The following is a 14,287-nucleotide window of genomic DNA, read 5'->3' as shown; positions in this document are numbered from 1 at the left end:
ACTTTCGTATACATACACACACACACACACACATATTTAATCTTTATTTAAAATTTATACTTCTAGTTGTTTGGGAATTTATTATTAGCACTGCACCAGAAGCACAGCTGGTGGAAAGCAACGTGTCTGTACTGACCATGTCTGTACACTGATATACACCAGCTGAGGATCTGTCTTCAAATATCTATTTCTAGCGTAATAGGTGTGCATGATTTTTGGAAGGTGAATTTCTCCCAGAGAATTTCACATATGAGTGCAAATGAGTATTAGCGCACACATTGAGAAATTCTGTGTCTATGTGCCCAATATGTACATGAAAATACTTGCTTATGTGCACAGATCTAGACACGATGGATGCATCTTTTGAAGATGCATTGATTGTCTCCATCCTTGAAAATTTAGTCCATAAAATAGATTAGAAAAAGTCAAAAGCTCTAATGACTGGTTCTAATATTAAACCTAAATGTTAGCTAGATAAGGACCAGCTAAATATATTTGTTTATGCTGTATATACTTTTATTTATGTGGGGTATTTCTGCATTTATGAAGACCATGACATGCGATGAAGGGAGCAAATTACAGTAGGTGTCATAAAGCTAGCGTTGAAGAGAGAAGCTGCCCAACTGCAGAACAAAGTGTGTTGCCAAAATGCTACATCAGGTGAGTAGGTGAACAAAATGTGACTACCTGAAGAGAGGGGCTCAGCCCATGTCTATGGGGAAATGGGATAGGGTAGGTTGGGCAGCCCTCTACTTGTGAGAAATTTTAAAACTCTTTGGTCTCTAATCTAAGAAAACCTAAGTGTTTTAAAAGTCTTGCTAAAGTTAACAAGCAAAACATCATCATGGTTTCAGTTATCAGGTCTGATACTTCCCTTGTAAGCTTTTTTTCCCAGCCATTGCTGTGTTTCACTTGTAATAGCTTCACAGGATTTAGGTGCTGTTTCTACTCCAGTAAATTTTTTCATCACTGAGGGGATATCTTTTTTGAAGCCTCTCTGCAGAGCACCTTGAGTAAAAAATGTTAAAGCACCTAAGTGAGCTAAGAGCATAAGTCCCATTTTGAAAAGTGTCTTTTCACTGATGGCCCGATTTTTAAAGGTTTTTTCAGTGCCTGAAGATGAATATAGACACTTAGTGGGATTCATGAAAGGGCTCGGGCACCTAACTTTCACTGATTTTAATGGGAATTGGATGCCTAGCCACTTCTGAAAATTTAACTAAGTGCATATTTGCATCTTTAGGCACTGAAATACCTCTAAAAGCCTGTCCTTTAGGAGCCGAAATCTCATCAAAAGTCAATATGGGGCTTAGGCTCCAAGCCCAAGTTCACTTAGACACTTCTGAAAATGTTACTCCTTGTCAACTACCAGTGTAGCTGTACTACTGTTTGGAGCTGTGGTAGGAACTCTGGGGTGCATGCCCAGAAGACGTTGTTGTTAACACAACACAACATTATGTGTCCATATGGGGATAAGAGCAAGCCTGCTAAATTCAAATGGGGATGCACTGACTTGTGTTTACTTGACTTAGTTATTGTGAACATAGTTAAGTATAGTCATGGTAATAAGCATAGATAAACCCCAAAGGTAGATAAGGGCAAGCCCTATTAAAGTAACCAAGGCTAAACCTTGATTAGCTAAAATGGTGCAAACCCTGGGGTATCCATGTGCGCACATAGATGAGTACTCTCCATCTACAGCAGTTGCTGACCACCAGTGGCTAAATTGGGGGTATGCCTGAATGTAAACTGGGCCTAAGTAATAAGGAGTATCCTACTGAACGCCTCAGTCTCAGATAAGAGACACTGTCCTTTTAATCTTGCAAAAGGTTTCTTTGTGTGCAAATATTCTCTTTTCCTCAATATATAGCAATAAATATTATTGTGGTAGCTGGCTTCCCCACTAAAATATAGCAGCATTCTTCTGTGGCATATTGGTGAGATACAGCAGGCATGGCAGCTCTCAGAATTTGATTTAAAAGCAATTTTAGTTTAAAAAATTAGTCATTCAAAGAGCAATGATTTTGATGTCATTGCTTTCTTCTTGAAACTTGGTGTCCATAGTGCAACCAGGATTTCAAGGGTGTCCAAGGCCAACTCTGCTCATGTGAATCCAACAACTCATTGTTAACTTTACATGCTGGCATACTTGGCTGTCAAATCACTTTATCCTCATTCCCCACAACCCCAATATCCCTGCACAGGAGAAGTCTTCAGTAGGTTGATTTTTCTGACTACTGTTCTGCTTATAGAGCTCTTTATCTGCTTAGGTGCCTGTTCTTATCCACTGGTCTTTCTTATCATGCTGTAGCTTTTATTAACCACTTAGAAATATGACTGATATACATATGAATTTTAAGACTTTATCTGCTCATTTCCCTCTACCACTAGTGAGCATTATTTTAGATGAAAATGTTACGGCTGCAAGTTTTCACTTTCTCTTTGATTGTCAAACCATCCTACCTTTTGCCTGGCATTGTCTTTGCTGGCCTGTCTAGGCCATCTCCAAAAAGAAAAAGGAGCTGTTGGATGCATGTCATGTTTTCGCCCAGGTAACAAGACTTAAGCAAGGAAAGTTGGCTCCATCCTCACTTTCTGGAGAAACTGCTTATATTTGTGTCTCAAATTCTTGGGACTCTGTGCCAGCAGCTCAATGGCATTTTCCCTTGGGGCAGCATTTATCTTGGTTACTTGAGATTCTAAGTCCATCATCTGTTTTTTTCTGTGGACAAAGTAAATAAATAAATCTTCCTGCTGCTCAGGGTGGGATGTGCGGGCTGCATGTCTGTGGTAAGGAGGGAGTGGAGCTATGGTGTGGGAAGCAGGGATGATACACACACCTGAGGGTATGCAGAAGGAACAGCCCTGCACGCCTCTGAATGCAGGGACAGGGACTGGGATAGATCATTGCAAAGAAAATGTACGAAGGGAAGGCTCCTAGCATGCTGCTCCCAACAGTCCATGCACTTTTGTGGGGGTCATTCACTGCATTTTAGTCGATTTGCAGGACACCTGGAGTTTGAGATAAGTCGCTGATGTTGTTTAAATAAAAATAAATGAATTTGGTCCTAAACAGACACTTCCCCAGAGTATGTCCCTCCTGCTTCTCACATTTTCAGGTTGGCAACGTGTAACAGGCCCGACCACTCCAGCACCAACATGCCTCGTGCAATGTGTGGATCTGGTTGAAAAATGAAAGTTTTTGTGAATTTAAAAATAAGTTGCACATTTTTTGAAACTTCTTGCAAAACTGTTGAAAATTTGCAACCAGCTCTCACAACACATATCCATTCACCGGACATCCATTACATTAAACATGTCCAAAGTTTACCTCAGCATAAAGTGATTCAGAAAAGCAGATGACACAACCCCTTGAAAATGCGCACTTCACTTAGGTGGCCCCATAACCATTGGGAAAGAGTTGTTGATCATTGTGTGGTCGGGGAGCTGCACTCCTTACCCCAAATATTACATATTCCTTTCCACATGGTAAAGCATGTGACATGTAAATCCTTGAAATGACTGTGTATGACACACTTAGTGTGCCTTGTATTCCAGCGTTACAAAGGAATACGTGTTTCTCTGAGAGCTATTTATAGACTTTTCTATGATGCTCATACCTGAGCATTTCACAGTCATATGGGAATTTATCCTCACAGTGGGCTGGATCCTGCTCCTGTTCAATGTAATGGAAAAACTCTCATTGCTTTCACCAATGCGGGATTAAACCCAGTATCCTATGAGATAGGGAATTTATTATCCTCAAAGGAAACTTAGGTAGAGAGATTAAGTGGCTGGATCCAGGTCACACTCAAAGTCTGTGTGTAAGGATCAGAACCCAGATTTCCTTAGCCCCAGTCCATTACCTTAACTAGAAGATCATCCTTCCTTTAAGAGTCAAGTTCTGCTTTTGCATCAGATCTAACATCCCATTTCTAGTACATCTGCTCAAACCTGCATGAACAGGAAAGAGCCCATGAATCCTAATCTAGGCCAATAAATTTGCAACAAGGTTTAATCATGGGGAAACCGGGTTCACTTACATCCTTTCAATTTCCAGAAGCAACAACCCCATACAAACTGATTTTCAAAGAAAAAAAATATAAAAGTTTTAGTTATCGATGGACAAGGAAGAATCAAGTCTTATTTTAGTAGTGACATGGCATAGTTAATTACCAGTCCCCAAAGCAGTTCCATCTGACATAGTATATATGGTGGAAATCCCCAAGCTGTAAGAATTATTGGTCCCACTGGAATGATTTCAAAACCCAAGACAATATTAGTTTTCATTTCTTTTCTCATCCCTTCTGCCTAGTCACAACAGCCAAACAATATATCATACACAAAACACTGAATAGATATTAAGGTTGTGACAAAAATAGACAAAGGCAAGCATATGCACAGTTAAGCAGGACACATACCATGTTCACCAGTATAATGACACAGTAAGTGAGGTGCTTTTAGAAAGAAACGCTGATAATTCCCTTTTTCTTTTCCTTCAGTACTTCTGAGTTTCTTATTTTCAAGGCTATAATGAACTTTTGACCTGTAACAGGATCAACTCTTCTTGAGATAATCCAGTCCTAGTGTAACACCAGATGCACTTGATGCCTATTAGTGTGGTTGGATTGGTTCTTTAAGAAGCAATCAGATCACTGTATAGTCCTGGAAATCTCCATAAAATTCAGATGTGTTAAACTCTCGCAATGTTAGTGTATGTGATTGGTCAGAGCATACCCCTGGATCTGATCACGCCGGAAATCTATGGGAAGCCCAAATGTTGAGTTTAAGAAAATACTCTGTCCTGAAAACTAACACAAGCCTTTTTTAACATTTTGGAAAAATAGTAAACAGTATTCAGGCGAAAAATATATATTTTAAAACTTCATTAAGTCTGTAAAATGCTAGTTTAACATGCACTGGTTTTTGCTCTTTTTCATGTCAGCTAAGACAATGAAAGTAGATGATGACTCAGTTCCACTTTCTCGCTCTCTTGCACTAATATGATGCTGCAGTGTTTGGGTTGCAAGAACATTTCCACTTAAAATAAAAGGTTGTCACCGAAATGTTATAAACACCAATAAAAATGTTTTTAAGAAGTCCTTTATGAAAGGGATTTTTTAGTTTGTTTCAATAGTCATATAATAACTTTTCAAATCTTGCTTTTAAAACATCCAAAGGCAGCACCATTGCAGAGCAAGGCCCCAATCCTGCAAATACTTATGCACATGCTTAATTTTACCGTTGTGTGTTGCCTCATCCGGCTACACACAGTAGTAAAGTTAAGGAGATACATAAGCATTTGCAGGACTTTGGCTTAAGAGCAATGAATCATAATCATCCAAGGGATATGAGGAGATACTTTTTTTTCTTTTTTTTTTCATAAAAGCGTTGTAGTTTTGAAAAGTTTTAAATTTAAAAGTATAGCTTTATGAATTAAGACATATCTATAGTTATAAAAAATCAGCACATGAGAAAATAGCCCACTTAGTGGTGATTAGAGCCAGTCAAAAAATGGAAATGAAAATTTGTGAAAAAAATGAGAAAGTTCTGAAATCATTTTCATTCCATGGATTTTGAATTTTATTATTATTACTATTTATTACTATTTTATTTATTAAAAACATGTATTGGAAGTGTTTAGTTTTGAAATATTCTGTTTATTAATTTTTTCATTTTTTTGGTTTTTCAGCTTTCCCTCCGTACTATCCCTCTCTCCCACCTACCTCTTTTATTCCCTTCGTTTCTCCTTTATTTTCCTTTTTCTGTTTTTCTGCTGGAAAAGGGAGGGATGGGGGAAGGAACAATGGAAAAATATTATTTCCCCACTTTGATGAAAAAACAATAAAAGCAAAACATTTTCTGTGTAAATTTCCAATTTAGAAAAAAATTCCAGTTTTTAACCAAATGTAACTTGGTTCTGAAAATTTCAACTATCTGTACTGCGTATCTTTAGGAAGCAGCAATCTTCTTTAAATGTCTGGATAAAGCACATTTGGTAATTATCACTAGAATTTTTGATTAAATTATCACTTTACTTTTCTGTGTTTCAGTCTTCCCCACTGTAAAATGGGAAAATTGTAGTTCCCTACTACTGAGGGCTTCTATGAAGCTTAAAAATTAATGTCGGTGCTGCAAATCCCATAAATGCCTATACATAAATTGACTGCTGTAGACTGATGCATGAGATCAATGTGAGAGAAGCAATACTGATTTAAAATGGTAGAGTGCAAAACTTCTGTGAAGAATTTCAAAATATACCTTTCATATTCAAGTGTAATTAATATTTGTACTAGAATTTATCTGAGCAGTCTGAACAGAAAGTAATTTCTTATCTGTGTTAACACTCAGTGAACATCATATTCACTTAATGGGAGCACAATGGGATCAGCTGTCTTGTCAAGTAAATCTATAGCATTAACACAGTGTTTTATCCTTATTTCTCAGGCTTCATGCACATAAAATTTTAATATATACAGTTTTCAGCAGAATGTTCTTGTGTCCATCAGTTACAAATGCATGGTTTCATCCATGGAGCAGTGAAGTACCTCAGTACCTTGAAGTTATTGTGCATGGTTGCTTTCTAAATCCATTAAAAAGAGTATGAAAGTTAAAAGGTCTTCTACATAAATTCTGACAATCAGTGGCTGGGATGTGCTTCAGTAGATATTGTTGCTTATGCCATATTCCAGTTTTTTTCCTTGTTCCTGTGCAAGAAAAAGGCCTCTTGTGGAAGCTATTTTTAATAAAGGAACTAAACAATAGTTTTGTGTTCAGACAGTTGAGATGGTCTCAGTGTACTTTGTTTCATCATTATTACTGCTCGCAAGCAGTTCTATAGAGAAGCAGCATTGCCTAGTGAAGAGAGCACTTGACTGGGGGTCAGGGGACTTGGCTTCTGTTCTTGGTTTGCTACTAACCTGCTCTGATCACTAGTCAATCAGTTCCCCTTTCTGTGTGTCTGTTTCCATTACCACCCTTTGCCAATTTAGATAGGAGTGCTTTGAGCTTCTTACTATTAGCTGTACTAGGTGTTTGTACAGCCCGAGCACAATGGGACACTGATCTCATTTGGGGGCCTTTAAGCATAATATTGGAATTGTTTGTTTTCCATTCCACTGAGGAATGTTCATGTATATTTTAAAATGAAGTCATTCCATCCATGTGGACAGATTAGAAAAGATGCTTCAAAGTTAATGTATCCTCTAACAAAGGTATCTGAACCATGTATACATAAACGTAGCCTCCTATCAACCTGGACGAAGCAGTATATTGGTGCCTTCTCCAGTGTAAAATTTTGAAAAATAGTGTATAAGGAGAGAAATTGTTCTTTTGAGATAAAAGGAAACAGGGCAGCTCCTTTTCTTGACATATCATTTCCATTTTGGATTTAGCAACCAATGAACCATTTGAGTATGTAGGGTCAAATTCTAACCTCGAATTTATCATGCAAAACTGCAGCGGATAAAACAGCTAGTGATAGCGAATTATAGACAGGGAATGACTGATTTCCTTTACAGAGGAGGCTGCTGTGGCTGCATTAGTGCTTTACAAACACTCAGGTACACGCGCCTTTAAGAGAAAAGAGGAAGTGTGCAGGAATCAGTGATTGACTATGAAATAACTAAATGACCTTCAGTTAAATTCAGAGTATGTACCCTGGTGATCATCTGGATAGGGTTTCTCATTTTCAGTTTGAGTCCTTCCAAAATGTAAGTTACAGGAAGTTGTGCAGTCAGTGATATGCCTACAGTGTGCAATGGCCAGAGGGAGCACTGTTCTAGCGTGTAAAGAAGATATAACTAATTCCCACATAAAAGAACCCCAGTGAATTAGTTAATCTACATGTGACTGTAATAACATAAAGATCAGTGGATGGGTTTTATGCAGAAGAAGTGGACCACAATGAAGGATCAGTAGGTGCCTCATTTGCTAAAGCAAAGATTTACCAGGAGTGCAGAAAAGGAAGACAGAGGGACTCAGGTAGAATTGGTAGTAAATGTAACTGAGGATGCTTCATAGCCAAGAGAAGAGAAAACCAGGATGGCCAATGAAGAAGTGGTGCTGATATCACAGACAGCTCTTCTCCTGAGCAAAGTCCATTGTAAGAGCCCATTTATTTCATGTCTATATTTAAGGAGAGCCTTAGTCCCTCCCCTCAAGAAGAGACAGCCAACAGGAAATCTGATGACAACTGAGGTTTAATCTGCAAGCCAGTAGTGCATTTGCAAGTATAGGGCAAGAGTGAAATCTTTGATGAACAAAGCTTCTATCAGAAGGAGAAGCTTCCTGGGGTTGCAGTGGATCTGCAGCATGAACATCAGACACCAAAGGGTATTATTATTTTTATTTATTTATGTCTGGCTTTCTAGTTGGTTTAGCTTTCTGATCCCATATACAGTCCATGGGGTGAAACTCCCATTGACTTAAATGGGGCCAGGATTTCACCCAGAGTGTTCATCTCCTACGGATTCAGGACAATTATATTTTTAAGGGCTCTAACAGAATTTAAGCTGTGCACAGATCTTCTGCAGGCCCTCTGCACAGGGCTGAATTTCACCCTTAATTAGCAATAGTAGTGCCTCCCTGAGCTGCCTCAGAACACTGCCAGGTAATTAGCCCTGAAAAACTCAGACCATTGGCTGGCTTGGCAGGCCACTGGGATGGGGGAATATATCAGGGCTTCCTTTGGGAGCACCAAAAGATTTGTGAAATTGATCACAATGCACTACAAATCAATGTGAACACTCAGTGTACTGGACCTGTACTCTCTTGCCCCACTCACTTCCTTCTCATTTTCACCCTGGCATACAGGGCTGTAATTAGACTTAACACTATGAAGTGAAGCAAGTTTTCTGAACCAATCTTGATCCTCTCTCTACAAAAAGATCAATTGGAAAATTAAATACATAGTGTCCTTTCTGATGAGACCAATGGTTTTCGCTGGACTATCTGATTATCTGTTTCAGTACAAACAATATAAAATTCTTAATGAAATGCATTTATTTCAATATGTTGCAAGCCTACATACATTTTATCAATATTATGGATTTCAGTTGTCAGTATACATTAATTTTAATGTCAACTCTCCACTATAATCCCGAATTTTGGACTGAATAGCACTGCATCCCAGCAAATGTACATTATTCTTATTCCAGGATGAATGGCTATTGCAAGCAGTGAGTTGGCTTCAGTTCTCTATTCTTTTCATCAAAGAAGAGCAACTGTCTTTCTTTTCTTTTTTTTTTTTTTCAACACGCCATGTCCCTCAGGTATGTGTTTTAGTAAACACATATTCAAAGGCAAGGCAAGAATAACTACAGTTTTCACTACTGTTATTACATGTCAAGATAATATTCTATAGACAGCTCCTTTTATAGTTGGCTGTGATAAATAACTAAATCTGGATTTATCCTTTTTTAGCTGGGGGGAATTGCCTCACATCTGTTAAAAGATTATCACCTGATTAGAACATCTGAGATCAGAAACACTTTACATCAAGCTCTGGCCCCAACAACTCAAACACTCTGGGCTACATTCACGGAGTATAAAGCCAGCATGCTCACACCGAAGAGCTGATAGGTTCTGAATACTTACATTTTAAGTGCCTAGTGAATAGATGACTGGAATTGTGGATTCTAGGGGAGGCAGGAGAGTGAGAGTGACTGATGAACTTTTGTGTGTGAGAGAGTTTCTGTTCACTGGAGAATGAAAAGCAGATCCAAGATTCTTTTGAAATTTACTGATTTTCCTGAAGTAAGCTATATGCTTTATGCCTTTTTAATGAATCTGATTTTTTTTCCAAGCAGCTACATTCAACTTAATGTTTACTTGCTACTTGAGGAAATATTAGTGGGAATAAATTGTTGCTAGGTTATCATGAAATGCATTCTGTCTCAGTACCACTGCAGTCAACAGTTTCATGTGATAAATGCAAGTGTTTTACAAGGAAAAAAATGTAAACTGTATTATTAACATACACTGTTACAAGAAAGGATATTATGCTCAAAACTGACCCAACTGCAGTATGTGATATCAAGCAGTGTTTAAGGTAATTATACTTAAACTAGAGAGAAGTCTAGAGAAAACACATGGGACTCCAAATCCCACCCTACTCTTTTTTTTTCTTTTCTTTTTTTTTTTTTTTTTGCGGTGATGGTGGGAGACGGGTGGCGAAGAAGAGGGATAGAATTCAGGTCTAGATGGGAGTTTTATAAATGGCTGTTATTGTTATGGTGTGATTAATCAAAATCCCCAATCCTCATTTTGCAGCCTTGTACTATCTGTAACTGAAATGGAATTATCTCAATCAAAGTTCAAAGATGCTGACTTGGTCCTTTAAATAAACAATTATTTATAAATTATGCACATTTCTCTACCTGGCTTAGATCTTCTACTTTGAACAATGACCGGAGTCATTTCACAATAACTTTCCAGTGTGGAAATCTTTCTACTCTGGTGAGGGCAATTATTAGCCTGTGGGAGTACAGGGTTTCATATAAACTGTACAGTTCTAGATAAATATTTCTCATTATCTTTGAAAAATACCTAGAAACGGATTATACGAATCCCTGCACTCCGACTCACGATTGTCCTTGAAATTTTCCATGTGCTCACAACTAGCATGGCTGTTTCAATATAAAGGCATGAGGATCTATTGCTCCAGCTAAAGGACCGAATCCATGAACTCAGAGGTTAGTAGCAGAATAAACCCTTTCCATGGTCCAGTCACTAGGGGAGGAAAAGCACTGAGACTGGTATTAATGTGGATTACTTAAATGTTTGGTATCCTGCTCGGAGTACCAATCACTCAGATCAGAGAGGATGGGCCTATGTTTTGGAAATATAATGTGGTTTATTACACAGGAAGTCTGGGGAGACTTTGTCTCTTTAAACCATTGAAAACGAAATTGGTGAAGAGAAAAATAGGAGAATGTAGAGTGAGAGATGAGAAGAGCTACATGTTGACAGTTTAGCAATAAGGCTAGCTGAAAATTTTCCGTGAAAACTTTTTCTGATGAAAGTTTTGATTTTCAGTTAATCAAAGATTTTCTCAGAAAGTATCTGTTTTCTTATAAAATGTTCAATTTTTCCTCAGAAAAATAAAAACCAAAATTTTGAGGATTTTTTTTTCATTTTCGTATAAATTTTCCACTGGGGCAGGGGGATGGGGAAACCTTTCCAAGTAGCTTGACTCAGGAACTCAGCTTCTTGGTTGCCAGAAGAGTCTGTCCTATCTCGGTGACTCTCTTTCTGCCCCGCCACCCCCCCCAAACATGATACAGTTCTGCAGTGATCTGGAAGCCTACTTTCGCCATCTCCGACTCAAAGAATACTTTTAAGATAACACTGAACAGCACACTGATACACAAATACCCTCCCACCAACAGCACAAGAAGAAGAACTCCACATGGACTCCTGAGGGTCGAAATGACAGTCTGGACCTATACATAGAATGCTTCCGCTGACGTGCACAGGCAGAAATTGTGGAAAAACAACATCGCTTGCCTCATAACCTAAGTCGTGCAGAATGCAATGCCATCCACAGCCTCAGAAACAACCCTGACATTATAATCAACGAGGCTGATAAAGGAGGTGCCTTTGTCATCATGAACAGGTCTGACTACCAAAAGGAGGCTGCCAGACAACTCTCCAATACCAAATTCTACAGGCCACTTTCCTCAGATCCCACTGAGGAATAGACTAAGAAACTGCACCATCTACTCAGGACACTCCCTACACTAACACAGGAACAAATCAACATACCCTTAAAGCCCCGACCGGGGTTATTCTATCTACTACCCAAGATCCACAAACCCGGAAACCCTGGACGCCCCATCATCTCAGGCATTGGCACTCTCACCGAAGGACTGTCCGGATATTTGGACTCTCTACTCAGGCCCTACACCACTAGCACTCCCAGCTATCTCCGTGACACCACTGATTTCCTGAGAAAACTACAATGCATTGGTGATCTTCCAGAAAACACCATCCTAGCCACCATGGATGTAGAGGCTCTCTACACAAACATCCCACACACAGATGGAATACAAGCTGTCAGGAACAGTATCCCTGATGATGCCACAGCGCAACCGGTTGCTGAGCTCTGTAACTTTTATCCTCACGCACAATTATTTCAAATTTGGTGACAATAAATACCTCCAGACCAGTGGCACCACTATGGGCACCCGCATGGCCCCACAATATGCCATGGCTTTTTATGGCTGACCTGGAACAACGCTTCCTCAGCTCTCGTCCACTCACACCCCTTCTCTACCTATGTTACATTGATGACATCTTCATCATCTGAACCCATGGAAAGGAAACCCTGGAAGAATTCCACCATGATTTCAACAGCTTCCGCCCGACCATCAACCTCAGCCTGGACCAATCTACACGGGAAGTCCACTTCCTAGACATCATGGTGCAAATGATTGATGGTCACATTAGCACCACCCTATACCGAAAACCCACCGACCGCTATGCCTACCTTCATGCCTCCAGCTTCTACCCCAGACACACCACACGATCCATTGTCTACAGCCAAGCACTGAGGTACAACCGCATTTGCTCCAACCCTTCAGACAGAGACCAACACCTACAAGATCTTCACCAAGCATTCTCAAAACTACGATAACCACATGAGGAAATAAGGAAACAGATCAACAGAGCCAGACGTGTACCCAGAAGCCTCCTGCTGCAAGACAAGCCCAAGAAAGAAACCAACAGAACTCCACTGGCCATCACATACAGTCTTCAGCTAAAACCTTTCCAATGCATCATCAGTGATCTACAACCCATCCTGGACAACAATCCCTCACTTTCACAGGCCTTGGGAGGCAGGCCAGTCCTCGCCCACAGACAACCTGCCAACCTGAAGCATATTCTCACCAGCAACTACACACCGCACCATAGTAACTCTAACTCAGGAACCAATCCATGCAACAAACCTCGATGCCAACTCTGCCCACATATCTCTGCCTACACCAGCAACACCATCACAGGACCTAACCAGATCAGCCACACTATCACTGGTTCATTCACCTGCACGTCCACCAATTAATATACACCATCATGTGCCAGCAATGCCCCTCTGCTATGTACATCGGGCAAACTGGACAGTCCCTACGTAAAAGGATAAATGGACACAAATCCGATATTAGGAATGGCAATATACAAAAACCTGTAGGAGAACACTTCAACCTCCCTGGACACACAACAGCAGATTTAAAGGTAGCCATCCTGCAGCAAAAAAAACTTCAGGACCAGACTTCAAAGAGAAACTGCTGAGCTTCAGTTCATTTGCAAATTTGACACCATCAGCTCAGGATTAAACAAAGACTGTGAATGGCTAGCCAGTTTCTCCTCCCTTGGTGTGCACACCTCACCTGCTAGAAGAAGTCCTCATCCTCTCTGATTGAACTAACCTCCTTATCCCTAGCCTGATTCTTTCTTACATATTTATACCTGCCTCTGGAAATTTCCACTACATGCATCCGACAAAGTGGGTATTCACCCACGAAAGCTCATGTTCCAATACGTCTGTTAGTCTATAAGGTGACACAGGACTCTTAACCACTTCTGCAGATTTGTTGTTACTGCAAATTCAAACATCTATTTTATTTGAATCTAAATTAAACTGATATATAACAAGGTTCTCCCCCCAACCCGCTAAGCCTTTTTTAAAAACACCCCTACCTGTAGATGATTAAAAAGCAGCAAAACAGACAGTTTCAAACTTTATTTAAAGGATCAACTCATAAAAATTCATCTAATTTTGTGGCAGTGTAGGAAAATTGCTACCTAAATTTGTTTGAGGAAACGGATGAACTGCTAAGCAAAATTGGAGAGAAATTCACATCTCAGACAGGAAAGCAATCAGATATCAAGCAATAATTCCTGTTACATATGCCAAGACAAAGTAAATACACTTGGCACCCCTAGCAAACGTTGCAAGGCATCAGTGACACTGTTACATGTTATTGCAGCTTGAGGTTTGCAGTAGTTTCCATGGCTGCTAGTTCCCATTCTTCATAGGAACCAACCTGAATCTGGAACCACCAGCACAGACGGCAGAAGGCGTATGGGTGGCCCTATTGTACAGGCCTAGCTAATGGTAGCAGCAAAAGCAATTCCTCAAACTAGTGCCCACAAGGAAGAGGAATAATAGTCACAAAGGCCACTCCAGCTCTCAAGCGTAGCTTTAGTAATGGCTTGCAATTTGGAGTGAGGATTCTTATACTCTATTGCCCACACCCACAGAACCACTCCACGTGCCAGGCCTGTT

The sequence above is a fragment of the Natator depressus genome, chromosome 6 (genome assembly GCF_965152275.1).
Source record: "Natator depressus isolate rNatDep1 chromosome 6, rNatDep2.hap1, whole genome shotgun sequence".
Lineage (NCBI taxonomy): Eukaryota > Metazoa > Chordata > Testudines > Cheloniidae > Natator > Natator depressus.
This window is presented reverse-complemented; position numbering follows the sequence as displayed.